This window comes from Lampetra fluviatilis, chromosome 21 (genome assembly GCF_964198595.1).
Source record: "Lampetra fluviatilis chromosome 21, kcLamFluv1.1, whole genome shotgun sequence".
NCBI classification, from domain to species: Eukaryota; Metazoa; Chordata; class Hyperoartia; order Petromyzontiformes; family Petromyzontidae; genus Lampetra; species Lampetra fluviatilis.
Genome location: NC_136295.1, coordinates 8239720 through 8261436, shown reverse-complemented (window position 1 = coordinate 8261436; position 21717 = coordinate 8239720).

Here is a 21717-nt window from a genome sequence, read left to right as displayed (position 1 = left end):
TCTGAGAGACGAGTCAGCTCGACCGAGCGTCCCTTGGAAGAACTGGCAACGTTCCCGGGCAAATCAGGAGGGCCCTCTCTGTTCTCGTTTTCATTCCCACAGGGCGAGGGCTGCAAACTCCGGGGCATTCCTGCGGCCAACGAGCGGCATCTGTGAACAGCAACGCTGAGGGTGAACACAAGGACTCGGGACTGTTGCCGACGGGTTTCCAAGTCTAATTGGTGACTTTGCTTGTTTTCCTACGAGAGCTGTTGTTGAGCTTATGTTTTCCTGGCCGAAATATTGTTGACCTTATTTATTTGTTACATATCTGTTGAGCAAGACGTACACAAAAACACATGGCGATGTGTGTTTTTGGTTTTTTAAACAACCAATTTAAAAGTCGATATGTATTTGCGCTCTCCTGTCGATCGGCTAAATGCCCAACGCTCTTCCATCTGCTTTAATTCACGGGCGCAACGACATCAAAGAGCCGGAAACGTCATCACCGCCATCGCCGGAATGCGACCGCCACGGAGCCCCAGCTCTTCCAGGGCAATGAAATCCGCTGTGAATTCCGATAAGCAGCAGGAATGGTGGCGCAAATGCAAGGAAAGTAAACTGGATGAAAATGCGATTTTTTTTTTTACAAAGTCCTGTTCAGTCACAAATACAATTTCAGTTTTGAAAACACAAACCATCAACGCGCTCCGTTACGACGCGTGAACAGAGCCCGCGCGGTTTTGGCTCTGCGCGCAACGCGCGTTATGTAAGGGGGGGGGGGGGGGAAACGCCACGCGTATTTTCAATTTGCCCAATTTTATCAGTTTCAATTTCCAGCATCCCACGCAAATGGACAGACGCCGGGCAACAGTAGAACACAGCGCAGACAGGAAAATCATAACGATGGCGCAACGGCCGCCGTGGTAATGGCCCTGTTTGCACCGCTGGCGTATACAATCCGACACTTTTTCCCCCCTTCCCAGCCCAGTACCACTCAATCTCAGCGGCAGCAGCAGGATCCACAGGCCTCTCCCAGCGCACGATCTCGACTTGTAACCCTAAACTGAACGATAAACTGTTTCTATTTTACCAGGTAAGGCCCACTGAGCTCGGGAGAGCTTTTTTTTCAGATGCAACCAGGTCGCAACTTGAAAGCTCAACTCTGTGGATTATCAAGTGGAAATGTATCGTAGCCAAATACTCTAAATGTAGAGGGAAAAACCGGAGGGCCCGGAGAAATCGTTATTATCATTATCAATCCACTGGTGGATGAAGGCCTCCCCAATCCGTTTCCACCTCTCACAACCCTGAGATGTAATAATCCACCTGTACACAGGATTATTTCATCGTCCGATCGCACCGTGACCTACATCATCATCATGGTCATCGTGATCATTCGAACAACTGCGGTCAACCCATCAATACCGCGAGGTGAACAGAGGCAGGAGATCGCATCGAGGCAATAAACTCTGGATTGCGAGTCCCGGTGATCTATTACACCACGGCATCGTCACAAAAACCTGTGCGTTCGAATACGGAACACAACAAAAGAATAACACGCACGGACAGGTGGCATTAACTGACCTCTTGTCATCTCTCACCACTTTCCACTCTCTAGTCCACGACAATCATGGGACGACGTCACAGGCAGCCCCACGTGGCGTGCTGGAATTCGAGCCTATTCATCGCCACACATTCCTTGGCAAGTGCCTTTACCCACACAGCCTAAATCGGCTACATTTTATATCCACCGTTCCTGCACAATGTAAAAAACATGCGAACAATAAAATCAATTACCGAGAAATGTATTCTTCAATTCTGTTCTGCGGCAGTACAATGCGGGGGTAACGTGAAAGTCATTGCGAGGTTTGCGGGCGGGGGCAGTGGAGGGGGGGGGTTTAGGAGTATGCTTACAACAAAAGATAGCGGTCAATGTCCACCAATTGTACAGCTGTGATTCATCGCGCAAAATTGCACGCGCGGGCCAGTCTTATATTGTATGTCACTTCCCCCCCCCATGTTTATCGCGATTAAGCTCTCGACGTGAACATCAGGAGACGACGAATCAATTCACAACTTTTAAAATAATGAAAATAAAACATAATAAAATAATTCTCACGACGTTTCGATAACTGCACGCAGACCTGGTTTTCACCTGAAGACGGCCGCTTGCGTTGTGGCCGAAACGTCGTGAGAATTATTTTAGAATGTTTTATTTTTATTATTTTATTACTTCCCTTCTACGTGACTTTACCGAAAGAACCAAGAAGACAATTCACAACTCTCGCAGAGCAGACCAGCGTGGCTCTCTGCGTCAGAGAACGGCCCCACATAAGCGGATATCATGGAGCTACATCCGAGATCCCTTCAAGTGACCTCTGGTCCACACAATAGTGGGGGGGAGAGGGGGCAGCACTTTCCAACCAGACCCTGCTCCTGGCAGTAAGTGCCCATAGCGTGACGGGTAAGCCAACGATCATAATTCACAGAGATGGAATTGAGCCAACTTAAATGCAGAGCCAGATTTAATGAGTCTTGTTTGTGTACCAAGAACCCACTTCTAAAGTCTGAGGCATCTGTCTCTCTCTCTCTCTCCTCTCAATCCCCCTCTCTTCCAGATCCTGCGAAGGCTGCGTGCAGTTATCGTGTTGGCAGGTCCATATTTCCGACTGCTCTGGCCCAAATGTGACATGTCACACAGCCAAGACCTCCCGGGGGTCCCACGCAACTGCACAGCATCAGGGCTTCTCTGCCACAAAGCCATTGTTGCCAGGTACGATGCACAAATAAACCGAGACATGACCATGGGAAGATGAATAACTCCGGAATACCGGAAGAGGTGCATTCATTAGGCAACTGACAACAACAAAAACGGCACCGTTAATGCCCTGGGAAGACTCACAGATTCCCCAGGATAGCAGCCATCTCCTCAACAAGAGGACGATGCCTGAACAACAACAAAAAAGACCAGGACTGGTGGCAATCCAAATCACAGCTCATGATGAGCCCAGGGCTGAACCTAGAGCCGAGCTGGCACTGTCCATTAGCACCAGCTCACCCATCTGGTGGCAATTTAGCCGGGGTTGTGAATAACCAGTCCGTGAATAGTCGATGACAACCTGGGGAATATCAGCCAAGTCCCACTCCGTAGATTTCATCCGCTCATTCTGTTGGTTTCGTTGACTTAAAGCAGTCAACTATTTTTAGCTATGCAATATTGGGGGAGGGGGGGGTGATGGGTCTGTGGTTTCTACTGACACCCTGGGGAATATCAGCCAAGTCCCAGTCCGTGTATTTCATCCCCTCATTCTGTTGGTTTCGTTCACTTAAAGCAGTCAACTATTTTTAGTTATGCAATATTGGGGGAGGGGGTGATGGGTCTGTGGTTTCTACTGACACCCTGGGGAATATCAGCCAAGTCCCAGTCCGTGTATTTCATCCCCTCATTCTGTTGGTTTCGTTCACTTAAAGCAGTCAACTATTTTTAGTTATTCAATATTGGGGGGGGGGTGATGGGTCTGTGGTTTCTACTGCCTGGCTCTTGTCAGGTCAAACCAATCGATGAGCTAAAGTTAAATCTTGTCACATACATAAAAAGTCAATTAACTTGTCAAGTCTTCCTGAGTACACTCGCAGCCTCCAAAAACCAAATTATCTCAGTCGGAGTCTTCATTCAGCCTCGTTAGTTTTGTCCGGTCATGGTCAGTCATGCCCCAAGTCTCTGGTGCGTAGTCAGTCATCGCCTTGCACAAAGCCATCATCATCCTCAAAGTCATCGTCAGCCATGGCCGATCCGTTGCTGGATGAAGTTCCTCCCCAAGCCACTGCCTCACGATCTTGCAAAGTAACAATTCACCTCGGCCCCTGCACGTGGGAGTGCTCTCAACGCTCCATCTCCTTGCGGGAAGGCCTCCCCGACGAGTTCCCTCCCTCGGCTGCCACTCCGTCGTTATTAGTAGTATTATTAATCTCACCGTCATAGTCGACTATAAAACAAAAACAACACATGAGTGACGAACACTTTCGCGACCAATTCCGCGAAACAAATTGACAAACCCCGTTACCCAGCAGCCCGAGCAGGACTCTTGCTTCGTTGCTCATCCCGCCCCCCCCGGGACTGGACTGGGGGGCCCCAGAGGGGTGAGTGACAGTGCAAGCCACTGGCCAGACAGAGGGCCCCCTTTTGGGGGGCTGCGACTGTAACCGAGCGCAGTGCCCGACTCGAGCGACGGGACCCCCCCCGGGACCACCCCCCCCCCCCCCCGTGTGCATTTCAGAGGAGGCGAGCTCCTGCACTTTAATGGTGGGAAATCATGTCGTGTCGATAGTTCGATTAAACATGAGAAATTGCGATTTAATTGAGGGACTGCGTGTTCTCTTCTTTGTGTGATCCGAGACTGTGTTTTGTTGCTGTTGTTGTTGCTGCCTTGGCCACCTCCGATTAGCACGGTTGGCTACGCACGGTGAGAACTAATTTCAACATGCACGGTTATAAAATGTATGTATTTTCGTACTTGCTTGCCTTTTCTATATTTTGCACTCCTATCGTTTTGTATTGTTTGTTGTTGTAGCTTGCTGACCCGGGCCTACTGGACATCATTAAAAAAGAGCTTTATAGCTCATCGGATTCCTCCAGCCTAGATACAGATTCTGATTGTGAGTGAGAGAGGATCAGGTTATAAAAATAAAAAAATTTACTCGTTCATCAAGCGTGCCAGCTGAAGGCTTGTACAGACACCTAGTGGCCAAGGCAGGAAGCGTGCCTCGACCTTGCCAGAGCGAATTCCTGCTCAAATGCGCATCGACGAGGAAGTTCTCACCTACCACCAGAGGTCGCAACCGGGTACCCGATACCCGTACCCTACCCGATACCCGGCTACCCGTACCCGACTGGGTACGGGTACCTGCTTGCGACCCTGGTGCGGCCGGGTACGGGTACGGGTAGGCCGTGAGTCACTGGTGAGTAACTGTTTGTCACTCATTTCCCAACGTCTCTTCTCAAAATTCAAGTTCCTAGAATCAACCCACCCGCGCCTGCAACATTGCTTCATCCCAGAGGTCGCAATCAGGTACCCGATACCCGTACCCTACCCGTACCCGGCCGGGTACGGGTAGGGTGCGGGTACAGCCGGGTACGGGTACCCGTTTGCGACCCTGGTGCGGCTGGGTACGGGTAAGGAATCAAAACCCGTTTGCGACCTCTGCCTACCACGTAGAAGGGAAATAATAAAATAAAACATAATAAAATAAAATTCTCACGACGTTTCGGCCACAACGCAAGCAGCCGTCCTCAGGTGAAGAAACTGAGCTGTCGGAAAGACAGCGTCCTAATGAACACTACTAAGCGTGGCAGTGTATTTCAGCTGGGTGGGAGGAGGAGAGAGCCTTGACAAAGGAGTTTGCATATGAACAGAACATTTTTACATATTGATGACAAATGCAGATATGGGGTTAGTCACTCCTTGCGGAATGTGTTGGCGGTGGGGGGTCTCAAAGTCATATTATGATAGTGTATTATTATTTCCCTTTTATTATTTCCCTTCTACGTGACTTTACCGAAAGAACCAAGAATATGAATCCCTGCAGTCACGAAAGCTTTATATCGAAATTTCTCACCTACCGTTAACAGCCCCCCTGAGTCAGTGTTGGAAATTCCACATTACTATGGCAGGAAATGGAAATTGGTACTCTCTTCTAGATCAACCACTGTTCACTTTCTCCCAAAGCGGGTATCTATTTTAGCGGCCCTGGTGGAATGATGGGCTGAGTCAACCACCCAATCAGGATTTGAAATCGCAAATCTTAGGATTGCAAGCCGCCAGTTTCTACCTGTCAGCCGCCTCGCAGGTGAACCTTGACCTTTGCATCATCTCCTGTCCTGACGATCATTCCTGAATGCTCATGGGTTAAAGGGCTGGCCTGACCCATCCGTAATTGCCCACCAAGGTCAGAAACTGCTGCAATCGTGGTTGCGCTGCTTTGTAAAAACCCCGACACGAGCTCTCGTGTTAAGCGGACACTTTTTTTTATTACCACCAACCACCCCCCTCCCTCACCCCCCCCCCGAGAAAAATAATTGTTTCAGTTCAATGAGATTTAAAGGCTGGATTTATGACATTCATTATATGTATCCACATAATCAGAATCTTAATTCGTCCTTCTGTGAGTGAAGCATCGCATTCGTACACGAGATATTTGAATTTTGGTTCAGCGGTAGGAATCTTATTATGAGACTCTCCAGAAAGTAAGATGCACCAGAAAGTAAGCCGCGTAAGCTGCAGTGGCTTCCTCATATCGGATGAGCGTTAACAGATGGCCGCAGAAGCGCATCTGCAAGCACGCGATGCAGTGACTATCTTTGTGGAATGGTTAGCCAAAAACTGCTGCGGAGATGACCGGAGTTTGCATGATAGTTTATGCTCCTTGACGAGATCAACCAAGGTATTGTGTTTCATATAACGGTAACGAGCGTGTTCGCTGGCGAGTTAAACACAGCCACGTAGAAGAGGACCTGTGAATAGTGCCAGAATGCACAGTCCCACGTGGAATGGGTGAACACTGCCCACAGTACTATACAATTTGGTAGTTACAAAGTGCCGAAATGTGACTATTTATTACATTACTATACATTATATGTAAAAAAGCAAATTATAATAATAATGTATTCGTAGTTAATGATATTATATTAACAGTGCCAGAACGCAGTCCATTAGTAGTAGTATTTTTGGTAATATGTTTAATAGTTACTTATTTACGCAGGAAAGCCATACCGAGTTCAATGACTCCCGTTCAGGAAGGGCCCTGATACTTCGGGGTTTTGAATTTTAAGATGCTCTTAGCCAATTAACAACGCGTGTTTATTATACAAGTCGGAGGAAACCGGCACACCCAGAGAAAGGCCACGTGAGCGATGAGGAGCAACGCTCTGTCCCCATACAGATGGCGATGAGTCCACTCGCTGGACCACCGGGAATGGAGTTTCGCATCAGTACACTGACACATTGTACATGTTGTGGCTTTGCTCTCCAAACACACCGCTGTACTTATCACGAATTGGCATGTTCTGTTCATGTGACAAACCTTACTAATTGGCTGTCGGGTGGTGCCGGGTGGTGCCGGGTGGTGCTGGGTGGTGCCGGGTGGTGCCGGGTGGTGCCGGGTGGTGCCGGGTGGTGCCGGGTGGTGCCGGATGGTGCCGGATGGTGCTGGATTGAACAACACATGCGCGATCTAACCCAAAAAAACAGTATTATACACTGACACATGGGTGGGGAGGCGGAAGGGAAGAGGGGGTCAATATTTCTCGGGAGATTGAAGAGTGGTTTTACTTTTTTCAAAGTAATTTTTCAGACAGAAGAGAGGGGGCAAATCAGACACCATCCATGCAATTCGCTGCACTTAGCCACCGCTATCTCCCTTTCTGCCAGACCCCGTAGTAATTTGCTGTTTGTTGTCGCCAGGCCTCCGATGCAATACTCAGGCTCCTCGCGAATCAGACACCAGCTCAGAGCGAATTGCGTTAGAAAAAAATAGTAAACTCTACTAAGTTACATTTATTTTATACTCTTTGGTTCTTTCGGTAAAGTCACGTAGGTAGAAAAAATAATAGAGCACGACGTTTCGATCGCAACGCAAGCAATCGTCATCAGGCGGAAGAAAGAGGGAAGTTGCTGATGCAGGCTGCTTTTAAAGGTTCGAGATGGGCATAGCCCCAGAGTCATAAACGAAGTGGGGGGGGAGGGCTAGTGATGTTAAAGTGAGAAATGTGCATGTAAATGTACTGTGTAAATGTGATTGGCATGTGAATGTAAGATCGCAGCGCGCCATCACATCGAGGCCTGCATGTAAATGTAAAATCGGAAAAATATCGGAAAGGACCAGAGCCACATCGGAGCAAGCAAACGACGGTGGCTGTGTTAGTGAATGTAACTCAGAGAGTCGCAAATAACTGCTAACTTGGGCAGGTAGGAAGGGAACATCACCGCCAGTTAATAACGTCCTTATTTTACCAGGTAAGGCCCACTGAGCTATATAGCTCTTTTTCAGAAGTGACCTGGCCACAAATGATAGCTCGACGCAGTGGCTTATCATGTGAATAGTTATAGCAGCCAAATACTCTAAACACCTTCGTCAATAATTATTCTGTGGCCTTAAAAAGAAACAAATATTTATAACAGGTGACGTTTTGAGAAACAGCCCTTCTTCGCAGCACACAAAATACGAGATATTACCATGATAATGGAATAAAGGAAATGTTAGTGAGGAATCAAACATTTAAACAAGATTAAAATCACAAATAGAATAACTTCTAATGATTCAGCCCGTGAATTTATGATTAACGATGTTATCTATTCTTTCACACTGGTCGTTAACTTGACGAGATTATATGAAAGGACTTAGATGTATTGTTCATCCATCCTTATCAAGGCTACAAGCAATTGTCCAAACAACACTCACATGAATAATACTCCCATTGAAAAAACGTGAATTATAAACACTGCCGCGTGTTTCTGATCGGTGGTTTGCATCCTGCTCATCCACGCGGCCAACATGCCTGTACTGGACACTAATGTTGTTAAAATCATCAGAACATCATCAAGAACAGGCCACATGCCACACAAATCCTTCCTAATTGGGAACTTAAAAGACACAAAGCCACAGTAGTGCGATTGTGGCCATTAAACACAAATTATGGACAAAACAGTAATCTCATTGAGGACATGAGTAAAAACATACCCAGATATATTGTAAATACATAGGAGACCCATGTAGATACATACTCACATAAATACGTAGAGACACATCGATAGACCCATTAGACACATAGACAGTCGGGTCCAGATGTCTTGTGACGCCCTCAATTAATTGACCCCTACATTTTTGTTTTCCTTTACTTACTCACTTGTTTTCACATCCATTGGTATTGTATCAAAAATATTACGTTTTAACAGAATTAAATGGTAAATGGTGGCGGTCGGGGGGAGGCGGTAGTCACGGGACATCTGGATCACTCTGTCCATTAAAGAGCCACCTTAGTGAGATTGTGGTCATGCGAGCCAAACTATGGACCACACACGAGTAAAACTAAAAATAGGTACAAACGAAGCTTTTCAATGCAAACACTTGTATTTGCACTCAAAAGGAGAAAATCAATTATTTTAACCCCACAATTCATCAAATTTGATGTGCTCAATAAAAGTGGATTTAAACATGCTTTCGCGACCAATATTATCCAGGTTTTTTGAGGGGGAGTTAGATCTCGTAAATATAAACGTGTCATTAAACCTGCCGTAAATGTTGAAGGGTTTACTCTCCAAGACACCGCTGTGTGCTCTACTAGTAACGAATTGGCCACGTTTTACGTGAGAAGCCTTACTTAATTGGCTGCATCGGGTGGTTTCGGGTTTAACGACATATTTATGCGATCTAACCCACCCACTCCCCCCCAAAAAAACCTCTTATCATGGACTAAAGTGGGTGGCTTGCACAAAAGATAATTAAAACATATCAAAGGGAAGGTCACCCACTTTTATTCAACACATCAACATTTGATTCAATTCCGGCACTGGGGAGAGGGTCATAAGAATGTATTTATATTCTAGATTTGAAGCTTTCGTGACTGCAAGGATTCATACTCTTGAGTTTTTTTCCGGTAAAGTCACGTAGGAAAGGAAGCTTGTGTTGCCTCCGAAACGTGGCAATTTATTATTTTCTATTATTATTTCTATTATTTTTAATTATTATTTATTCATTTATTTCCCCCTACGTGGCTTTACCGAAAAAACTTAAGAGAATGTATTTCTAACTGTTGAGTGCAAATAAAGGTGTGTGCGTTGCTGAAGCCTGTGTGTGTTTTTGTATTACCTAGCAACAGAGGTGTGGACTCGAGTCATGTGACTTGGACTCGAGTCAGACTCGAGTCAGACTCGAGTCATGAATTTGATGACTTGCGACTCGACTTGGACTTGCATAACAATGACTTTGTCCCACCTATGAGATGTGGACTCGAGTCATGTGACTTGGACTCGAGTCAGACTCGAGTCATGAATTTGATGACTTGCGACTCGACTTGGACTTGCATAACAATGACTTTGTCCCACCTCTGAGATGTGGACTCGAGTCATGTGACTTGGACTCGAGTCAGACTCGAGTCAGGAATTTGATGACTTGCGACTCGACTTGGACTTGCATAACAATGACTTTGTCCCACCTCTGCCTAGCAATAGCTGTTGTACTTGTTGGTCTCGCGCTAAAGGAAGAAAAAAAAAGCAGCCGCAGCGGCCGCTCCTGCGCCATGTCAAGCGCCGCCTCCCATTGGTCAGAGGCTGGCCCAGCAACAAGCGCTGTGATTGGACCCAGACCGTTTGCAGTCGTGGGGTGGGCGAGACCATTCGTGGTTTCAAAAAGAGGGGGAGGGGGTGTGGAATGTGCGATTATTAATTAGTAAAAACATTGTTAAAATATTTTTTTCATTAAATCTTTAATTTTCACACGAGTCTATTTTGAAAATGTCAGCTCGTTAGGATTCGTAGATTCGAAGATATATTTAGCGTTGAAGGTTCCAAAGATTGTAAGCCGTCGAAAGTGGGCGCGACCATTCGTGATTTTAAAAAGGGGGGGGGGGGTGGTATGTAAGATTATTCATTGGTAGCATATATACTCTTTGGGTCTTTCGGTGACTTTACCGAAAGACCTGCAGTCACGAAAGCTTTAAGTCAAGTGGTAACATTTAGTAAAAAAACGATTATTAATCATTACATTTTGTAAAAAAAAAAAAATACACGATGTCCGGGAACCTGGACAGATCTCTATTTTTTTTAATGAAATCTCGAATTGTCACGCGAGACGGCGAGTCTGTGTTGAAAAGTCCAGCTCATTGATCCGAACATATATTAAGCGTCGAAGTTTCCGAAGAATATGAACAGGCGGCATGGCAAGTTGAATAAAATTGTGTGTGAAAATAAAAGTGCGTGAATAATACAACGCACACCGGTTGATCTGCGCCCCTTCAACGGAGGCGTAAGGGGCCGTCCATAAATGACGTCACTCGATTTTGGACGATTTTTGACCCCCCCCCCCCATTCGTCACACGGCGTCACAAAAAGTCAGGCCCCCCCTCAAATATGACATCACAAAGCTCTGCCCCCCCCCCAAATATAAAATATTCTTCAAATCGCTTTAAACTATTGTCATTGTAGTGCGTATTTAATGTGGCGCTGCACTCTGATGTTGTAGGAGAAAACATTTATTAAAAAGTCAATTTAAGTAGAACGTGTTGTCTATATTTATTTAAAGTTGCGCATTTAGATGTGACGTCACATTTCTCACCCCCCCCCCCACTCGTCACACATCGTCACAAATGTCTGACCCCCCCCCCCCCCCACTAGGTGCGTGACGTCATTTATAGACGACCCCTAAGAGCGAAACGACACCAACTTTTTATTTAAAGCTTTCGTGACTGCAGGGATTCATATTCTTGGTTCTTTCGGTAAAGTCGCGTAGCAGGGAAATAATAAAATAATACAAATATAAAACAATAAAAATTCTCACGACGTTTCGACTGCAACACAAGCAATCATCATCAGGTGTGAAATCCACAGCAAGAAAATTTGATGGAAGTGTTGCACCGTGAATATTATCGGCGTGCATCGGCGACGCACACGCACACACACGACCGGTATAATATCAACTTGGACCTCTCACTCGATCGGGTCAGTTTAACACGTAGGAGGCTTTCGCGACCAATATCCATAATACGGTTTTTTTTTTCGGTGAGATCGTGTAAATATATAAATGTGTCGTTAAACCCGCCACCACCCGACACAGTAAGGTTTATCACGTAAACAGAACGTTCCAATTCGTCACTAGTACAGCACTAACCGGTGTGTTGGAGAGCCAAGCCACAACATTTACAATCTGAGTACGACGTTTCGCCAGTAATTACAACCAGCTTCATCAGGCGACAGCCAGATTTGTGGAGAAGTCCACCTGTCTCGTTCCTTATATGGAGGCGTAGATGTGGTGACCACGCTTCTGTGCTAGGGTCCCCTGCTCCTTCTTGTATGGTTACCAACTTGCGAGTTAACTTTGCTTGATACTACTATTGTTGTAGGAACTACGACGTTTTACAAGTTACACATGTCCATATTGGGGGGGAGGAGGTTACAATGTGCCAAGATTGGTCTGCAATGCAGCGGGTGCTGCAGTGTTGGCCAGTGATTTCTCAGCTGATTAGAAAATCACGAACTCTGATCCGGTCATTGCTTTCCTCCTGGTACTGTGGCAGTCGGGGGCTCTTTGTTTAACCCCCCCCTCCCCCCACTTATCTTTCTATCTTATGGCCGATGATGTAGATGGCAGAGCAACAACTACAATTTCACATTGAGGTGGTAAAGGCAGCAGCAGCTAACCGCGTTAGGAGAAGCGAGCGGAGTGGTATCGCTGTGATGTCCCCTTTGTATTTGTGGATCGGGGGGCATTGCGTCGTTACACGTTGAAGGGTCTGTTCTGGATTACCACAGTCACACACTAATGGAGAGTTTTTGTTTTTATTTTATCCCTAATGCTACCCCCCGCCACCTCATTCGATGTATAGCCTTCATAGTTCAGTGCTTTGGAAACTTTTTAGGTCTGCAGATCACTCATCCGATGCCATAGAATATGAATTCCTGCAATCACGAAAGTTTTAAGTCTAAATTACGGAGTCTTTAAAGCTGTCACCAAGCCCTCGACCGCTAGGTGGCAGTAAGCATCCAAACAAATGCCCATAGAAATAACTTTTTGACTGTGATTAATTATTGTTATTCTTGCCACGAGGCAACACTAATGGGTCCCCAAAGTGCAGAAGTGGGTTCTTAGAGGCAGACTTGGCAGCAGTGAGCATTGGTGATCGTACTGATGAGTCCTAATGAAGATGAAACGGGCATGCAGTTGTCCGTCTCACTGCTGCCCAGTTGGTTCGGCGCAGTTGCTCAATGTATTGATGTTCACTTAAGACAAGTGGCCCACAATGCAGTTCTTCGGGAGCTGGTGGTTTTTTTAATCGTGCTAACACTGCAACGTATTGTTGAACATCTTCTTGGTTCTTTCGGTAAAGTCACGTAGAAGGGAAATAATAAAATAAATACAAATTAAACATAATAAAATACAATTCTCGCGAAATTTCGGCCACAACGCAAGCAGCCGTCCTCAGGTGAAGAACAGGTCTGTCGGAAAGACAGTGTCTTTCCGACAATTTTGGGGGGGGGAGGTCTGTCGGAAAGACAGTGTCTTTCCGACAGACCTCCCCCCCCCAAAATTGTTTTAACATGCTTCAAATCGCTTTAAACTATTGTCATTGTAGTGCGAATTTAATGTGGCGCTGCACTCTGATGTTGTAGGAGAAAACATGTATTAAAAAGTCTATTTAATTAAGTAGAACGTGTTGTCTATATTTATTTAAAGATGCGCAATTTTACGTGACGTCACATTTCTTACCCCCCCCCGCCCTCGTCACACATCGTCACAAATGTCTGACCCCGCCCCCCCCAGGTGCGTGACGTCATTTATGGACGCCCCCTTAACCACTGCCCCAGAATCCCTTAATGTCCATTTAATCATCAACAGTGACAACCTTTGCCCGATCGAGCATTGGAGGCGGTACAGATCACTAATTTACAGCAATTCCACATTCATATGACAGAGACGAGCGTTTCCATTGGACAACCACTGTTTTTTTTTTACTTACAAAGCGATACTCATGTTTAGCGATCCCCTCTCCAGGGAGGGATGATGAGCTGAGTCAACCCAATTCCCACCTGCCCCCACCCCTCCCAACCGCGATTATAATTCACATCCTTCCGACTGCGAACCGCTCGCTCCCCCGCTGAGCAGCAACACCAAGGAAATTGGAATTGGCCACAGTCGCCCGGTGACACGCAGCCCTGGCCACGACCCCACGGTGTAATTGTGCCGATGATGCAGATGCCATTATTGGGGGGAAGCGGGTGTGGGGGGAGGTGTTGGAAGAGGCTGCATTGCCTCGCTCGCCTTCGCCACCGGAGGAAAATTACGAGGCAGCCGTGACTAAACGGTGATGCCGTGTCCAGATGTTTCCACGCTCCCGGTTCCTCCCGAGGAGTCAAACTCGAATCCCCGTTGCACACGCAATGATGTTATAGGTTTTGTCGTTTGCTTCCCAAGCCTCTGGTTGTATAGCACATGTTATTAGTAGGGTCACCGCCTGGGCCTGGGTCTCTCCTTGTTAACATCTCGATAGGCAAAGGGATTATTGCTGCTCTGCGCGGCGAAAACGGCTCGTGTTATTGCCCTCGCACGGACGCTTTAAGGAGCAAGCGCACATATACAGCAGCAAGTTTGTGTCAATCCACTGCTGGATTGGGGTGGAGGGAGACCTCCCCATACTTCACCATTCCGGAGTGCAGAACAAGAACGGGTGGATTTTATTTTCTCTCTCCACTGCACTCAACAGCCAACAAAACACATTCAGCGCTTGTCTTTTGAATCTGCCGGTCACCAAATCCAAGTGCTATCCAGGCTCAACACCCGCTTAGCTTCCCGAGATCGGATGAGTTCGGGTGCATTCCGGGCGAATGAGTCGTATGCAACTCACAGTGCAATGTCAATTTAATGCCCCGGGAAGCCTCACTGAGTCTCAAGACTAATTTAAGGAGGGTCATGCTATGTCTGGATGTTTGGCCAAATGAGATGAATAAGTATCTGGGATGAAAGTGGAGGACCCGGAGAAAACCCTGCATCATAAGAGGGGGGTGATACTGGCTACACCTCATAGCCCCACTGGGGCTGTGAAGCTATCGAGCTGAGTTCAATTCCCCTTGATTATTTACATCGGCGGTGTCATCCAAACCGCTCATGGGCATTTCCACTTCACCATGCAGCACTGACCAGTGACCAGCGTGGTGAAGTATGGTCAAACAACCGCTTTGGCCCGCATGACCTCGGGGTAGGCAACCAGCAGTGCCTTTACACATAAACTAATCATATATGTATGCGTTTTTAAGACATTTCACACATAATGTATGAACACGTGCAAAATGAATGAATGAAATAAATTGCGTCCCATAGACATCTTACACGGCCACAAAACGGAATTATATACGACCGGAAACAATGGCGCACGTGACCACAAACGTATATTCACAAGCACACCCGTACGAGACAATGCTTGTACACACACACGCACACGGCCACTTGAAATACGAGAAGCCATTACGAACAGATCACCGTAGCCAACATTTGGCGAGACATTACAACAGCCAACTTTCGACCGCGAGATGGATCGCCTACATTTGTGCGCAATTGGCCAGAAGATGGCAGTATATCAATGGGTCGTTGAATCTTAACTGTGCAGATCGTTTACATGGTATCCCCCTCGTATCTGCCGGTGGTGGTTTTTTCCTGGTTCTCTGTTGGTTGTTTTAGTCCTCCACGAAGTCAAACACTCATTGATGAAATTGGCCAAACATCTCAATGGAGCCGAACCTTGACAAAAATGACTCTTGAGGTTTCGAGCTTTAAGCTTTCGTGACTCCAGGGATTCATCTTCTTGGTTCTTTCGGTAAAGTCACGTAGAAGGGAAGTAATTTAGACGCTGTCGCCTCGACAGACCTGGTCTTCACCTGAGGACGGCTGCTTGTGTTGTGGCCGAAACGTCGTGAGAATTATTTTATTATTTTATTTTTATTATTTTATTACTTCCCTTCTACGTGACTTTACCGAAAGAACCAAGAAGATGACTCTTGAGGCTTTGTTGGGTAAAGAAGGGACATCATTTACATCGACTCCTCTGAACAAGGCCAATGGTGCTTCATATTATTCGCTTTGCAACTAAATGAGCTCAAACCTCCCGTAAGTCACGTGACTTCCGTGTGGCCACTCCCACTTTGAATCCTCCCCATCGCTCCGCCCCCCGTGAAAACAGACGCCGCTCCTCCGTGCAGTAGCAGCACGGTCGAGGCCATCACGTTTAGCCTCTTCCTCCCTCATCCTCATCTCTCCTGACCCTTTGTGCTCCAATTTCTCCGTTCCTTGCCCGTAATTTTCCTTTTACTCGTAATAAAGATTTTTGAGTTAGATTGCGTAAGTATAAATGTGTCGTAACCCTCCACCACTCGACACAGCCGGTAAGGGTTGTCACTTAAAGAACGCGGCAATTCGTTACTATTTCAGCCCACCGGTGTGTTGGAGAGTAAATCCACAACGTTTGCGAAACGTCGTTCTCAAAATCCATCTGGGTGTAATTAGCAGCGAAACGTCGTACTACTCAAATTGTAAATGTTGTGGATTTCCTCTCCAACACACCGGTGGGCTGAAGTAGTAACTAATTACCGCGTTTTGTTTACGTGACAAACCTTACTGGCTGTGTCGGGTGGTGGAGAGTTACGACACATTTATACTTGCGCGATCTAACCCAAAAACTTTTATTATGAATAATATTGGTCGCGAAAGCCTACGTGTTAAACTTAATTTTTATTTTTATTCCCCATTCTTTCTCTTCTCTTTTCCCTTTCCTATTTCCCCCATTCATTATAACTTTGACTCTTCTCCCCCATCTCGTGGGGTGTCACAGCTACAAAGTGTTATAATTAGATCAATCATCATCAGCCATGGTCTATCCAAAGCTGGATAACCCACCTCCCCTCCAAACGCTGTCGCTCACCTTCGTCCTGGATTGTCACGACTCACAAATCATCTCACCAGTGGCGTAGCTAGGATATTTTGCGCCCGGGGACGAACTATAACATTGGCGCCCCCCCCCCCGTTTAATCACGTACCAAAATGTAATTACATGACATGTAGGCTGTGTGTGGCGGGATATATAAACTTTTAGGTTGAGGTGTAGATTTGTGCAGTAGTTTCAGGCTGCCGCGCCCGCCGCAATAAGTTATAATGTGACGTAAGCCTCATTTTGGCGCCCCTTTACCTTGGTGCCCGGGGACATATGTACCCCCCTGCCCCCCCCCCCTAGCTACGCCTCTGCATCTCACCCGTACACAATAACTCATCGTAGAGTTACTCTTATTTTACAAATCGTTGTTTGACTTTAAATAACGTCGGTTAAGTTCTACAATAAACTTACACACCATGGAAACACAAGTGTCACTTTTCCGAGAAGCTATACCAAACACAGTGCCGGGATATCCGAGCAGTAAAAGAAGCTACATATGTAGCTACGGGCCCCGCACTTTCAAGGGCCCCGCGTTAAATGCTTTCAATCTATCAATTCTGGTTCAGTGCTTCTGCACTTGCTCTATAACTATAGTACTATACTGCCTTCAACTTTTATGAACAACTGGCTGTTTAAGGTTAGCGATTTGTCGTATTATTTTGTCGTATTATCTGGCCGTAAAAGCAAATGAAAAAAATACAATTACTTTACGATGCAAGTTAAAAATATGTGTGTTTTAATATTGATGTGTGTTTCATGTTTTATTTAGGGTCCCTTCATAACATGTGCTACAGGCCCCGGCACTCGCTTAATCCGGCACTGACCCAACACTCTATAAAGCACGTGTTTTCAGAACTGCGGATTGCATGTTTACAACTATTTGTGCATGTGTGTGCACGCTGCTTTGTATAGCGTAGGTGTGTCTGTGTTTGTGTGTGTCTCTCTCTCTCTGTCTGTGCGTTGCGTGCATCTGCGCGAAGTGTAGTGGTTAGCGGGGAGTGGCCGCGTGGTGGTTAGGGTACTGCGCTACGAACCCGGCGACCCGAGTTCGTTCGATTCCCGCTCACAGCCAACATCGTTGGCGAATTTCGGAACGGGTTATGCCTCCCACCCCATCCCCTCCCTCGGTCGACTCAGCCTTGAATTAAGTGGCTGGTACGGTGTGTGTAAGCGTCAACGTTGGGGTAACAAAGGTGGCCAGGCCGTGGTGCTGGACACACCATCTCTTCGTACGCCGTCCCGACCTTCATAGGTTCTTGCTAACAGCACTTGCCACTTACAGCCTACTTAGGATAGACGGGGGGATTTATGTTTCTGTGCGAGAGGTGTTAATCTGTGTGTACGTGTGTATGTGTATCTGCGTGCTGTGCATATCAGTGTGTGTCTACACTCAGATGAGTAGCTGGTGTGGTGTTTAACATGGCCACGAGGGAGACAAAGGCGGCCAGGCGTGGTGCTGGCCACACACCACCCCACTCGCGTGCTGTTCCGGCCTTCATATGTGCTCGCTAATAGCACTTTCCCCAACATCCTCTCGAGGCTATACGGGTGATATTTATCTTTGTGCGGCTATAAACACGGGAACTGAATAATCCGTGCTCTCGTTTCCGCCGTTGTATTCTCAACCAGCACACACACACACCTCCGGTTGGCACGGTTGGCGACGTACGGTGCGAAAGAAGTTCAACAAACTCACACACCAACAGCAATCTGAAGTGTAACTCCGTCGGGTTACATGTGTGGGAAGGGGCGATGGCGCAGCGGTTCGTCTTCACTGCCTAAGTTCGATTCCAAGTCACAGGCAACATCAGCGGCGAGCGATATTCCATATTCATGAACCGGTACTGGGGCCTCAATCGTACCCCCCCCCCCACCACTTCACTGGCTAGAGTGGTGAAGTATGGTCAACCCCCCCTACCACCACTTCACTGACCAGCGTGGTGAAGTATGGTCAACCCCCCCCCCACCACTTCACTGGCCAGAGTGGTGAAGTATGGTCACCCTCCCCCACCACCACTTCACTGGCCAGAGTGGTGAAATATGGTCACCCCCCTCCCCCACCACTTCACTGGCCAGAGTGGTGAAGTATGGTCAACCCCCCCACCCACCACTTCACTGGCCAGCGTGGTGAAGTATGGTCACTCCCCCCCCCCCCACTTCACTGGCCAAAGTGGTGAAATATGGTCACCCCCCCCCCCCCAAATAAACACGGCGTAGGGAGGCCTCCACCTAGGAGTGGATTACATATGAAGGCCATGGATTACCTTAACAATGGCAATGATTAACAATGATTACATTACATTAACAATGCTAACGTTACGTAGTGCCTGGCGTTAGTCCATGTTTAGCAATGAGTGCCGGCTGCTGTATGACGATCGTGTGTAGAAAACAGGCGTCGTGTTAACAAAGCACATGCAGGCTTGATGGTGGTGCTGTTCACCCCGAGCTCTCAATGTCCTGAAAGTGGCATTGTCTTTGCGCTGTTCGCCTTTGGGCGCCGTCCTCTTGTCTAACACTGTTTGAGACAAGGCTCTAAAGAAAGCTGTCTCTGGTGTGGACCAATCAGTTTCAAAGGCAATGCATCACACACTACCAGAGCACGTGTTTTTTTCTGTTTGCACGTTCAACTCAAGTATATGTGATTCATGCAGACGTGATTCCTTTGCAAAAGGTTTCAGTTTGGTGTTTTAACATCTTAACACAACTGTGTTATTGCCAGAGAGGGCATAACCACTTCTCGTAGGCGTGATGATTGCCGACGGACGAGACTGGCGACGGAATGGCAGCTGACGGAGCAGGGATCGCGTCCACCGCGAACACGGCCACTTGCCGTGACGGGATGAGCTGATGCGCAGCAGGAGAGTGATGAATGATCGGGACACGGCGCTGCATTGCCAGGGATGGCGACGGCGTGGGTTGTCAATCATCCGGCAGCGGATTGTGCGGCTGATGATAATGCGGTAACAGTACAAGATGTTGATCGAGATGGAGATGTATTTGATTGCGTATTTGTTTTGCTACTTATATTCTCGACAACGACGCGAATTTCTGTTCGGTGTTACGTGTAATTTCCTTTCGCGTCGAACTAAGGCATATCTTTGAGAGGGAGGGCCCTTACCTCTAAACATCTGGCTGTTTATCAGCAGTTCATCAGCATCAGAAACAGGCAATTGAGCCTGTTTCTGATGATGAGGCCTTGTATGTCAAAACCGGTCCGGAGTTATTTCTTGTATTACCACGATAATTTGCTGATCTCGTCGAGAAACTTAAACCATCATCACGCGAAATCCGGTCATCCTCACAGCAGCGGCTTTTGGCTGCTGGCCATCGAACAAAGACGGTGGCCACTGCATCGCGCGCTTTCAGATGCGCTACTTCCGCGGCCGTCTGGAACGCTCTTCCTTCCGATATTAAGAAGCCCGTGAGAGCTATGCACGTTTAAAGCATCGAGATTTAAAACTCATTTCTTTGGAACTGCTTTTTGTGCTTAGTCTGTTGTCCTTCCCCCGCACCTCCGATTAGCTCGATTGGCAACGTACTGTGCGAAAGAAGTTCAACACACACCCACTGTATTGCACCAATGTTGCTGAAATTACGCACTTGCGGAAGGCCTTGTGGTGGAAGCGATGTTTAAACACAAAATACTTTTGTTCTGCAATCACGTGGTGGGGAAGATGTACACGTCCGCTCATCCGAGTTGTTTACTGTGGTAAGTTAACGACGCAAGTGTATAGAGCCACCTTCCCAATCGGTCTGCGTGAGTCTCCACGCAACGCGAACCGTGGCCAAATAAGGTCACACCGCATACCTCGCGAAGCCCTCACTTCACTCAGCAGAGCACGTCGACTGCAGCGCTCACCTGGTTTCAATTACCGCCTACAGATCCAACGTTACCGCCTGATAAATGACCGCCAAAAATACCAGAAAAAAACCCCCCACGGAACGATATCCCTTCGAGTCGGTCAGCATGGTGTCCCCCCCCCTCCACTCTCCTCCTTCTGGAGTTACGTACCGCTTATACACACTGCCCCCCCCCACCCCCCGTCATCAACAACATCGTGGATGTAAAAAAACAACACATTTCATTTGTTTAAAATTTAGTATTGCTACACAATGATCCTGCTGCTGCTGCTGCCACTGCGGGAAAGTGATGGCTGGCGCAAGTGTAGAGGCAGAGGCAGAGAGAGATTGACGGTTTGATTCAATTCTCTGCCGGCGCCGCAGCTGAAACAACGGCCGGGATTTATTACCTGAGGAATCCCCCGTCTCTCCGTGACGGGCAGATAGCGTGTGGCAAAGGTGAGCGGGAGCGGTGGTGCAGCGGTTATCGCGCTGCGCTACGAACCCAGCGACCCGAGTTCGATTCCCCGCTCACGTCACAACACCGGTGACGAATATTTGAACCGGTCCGGAGTCTCCCCTAGGTCGACTCAACCTCAAAATGAGTACATGGTTGCGGCGCGCAAACATCGCCACTCGGGAGACAAAGGCGGCCGAGCGTGATGCTGGCAAACCCACCACATCGTGTGCCGTGCCGGCCTTCATAAATGCCACTCGCGAACAGCACTTGCTCCAACAGTCTGGCAGGGCTACACGGGGGGATCCTTTGTCTTGTGTAACTCACACCTCCTCCGAGGTGTTTGGTCAGCGTGGAAGAGTAGGCCAAATGCCCTCGAGATGCGCTCTCTAAAACACCCTCGACCAGCGCGCAGAAGGATCTTCCGCCGACTATGGAGTGAGCAAGCAATGGCAGGGCTACGCCTTTGCCTTTGTATTCCACACCGGGCGTGAGACTGCACGCAAAGCTGTACCGGGCACTGGATGTCGGCTGCGAGGTGGACAAGGAGATGGCAGCGCTGAGCGTCACCCCTCGAATCCAGTCACGGGTTCTTAAACGTTACCATAACATCCCCCAGTGTAGCAGGAGCCTCCTTAAACATAGTCTTGAGACTCGGTGAGGGTTTCGCTGCAGCGCAGCAATTGATTCTTGAAGCCATCTTTACGGAGTTGTCGGTTGTTGTTGTTCTTTTCCATCAGGCTTTTTTGGC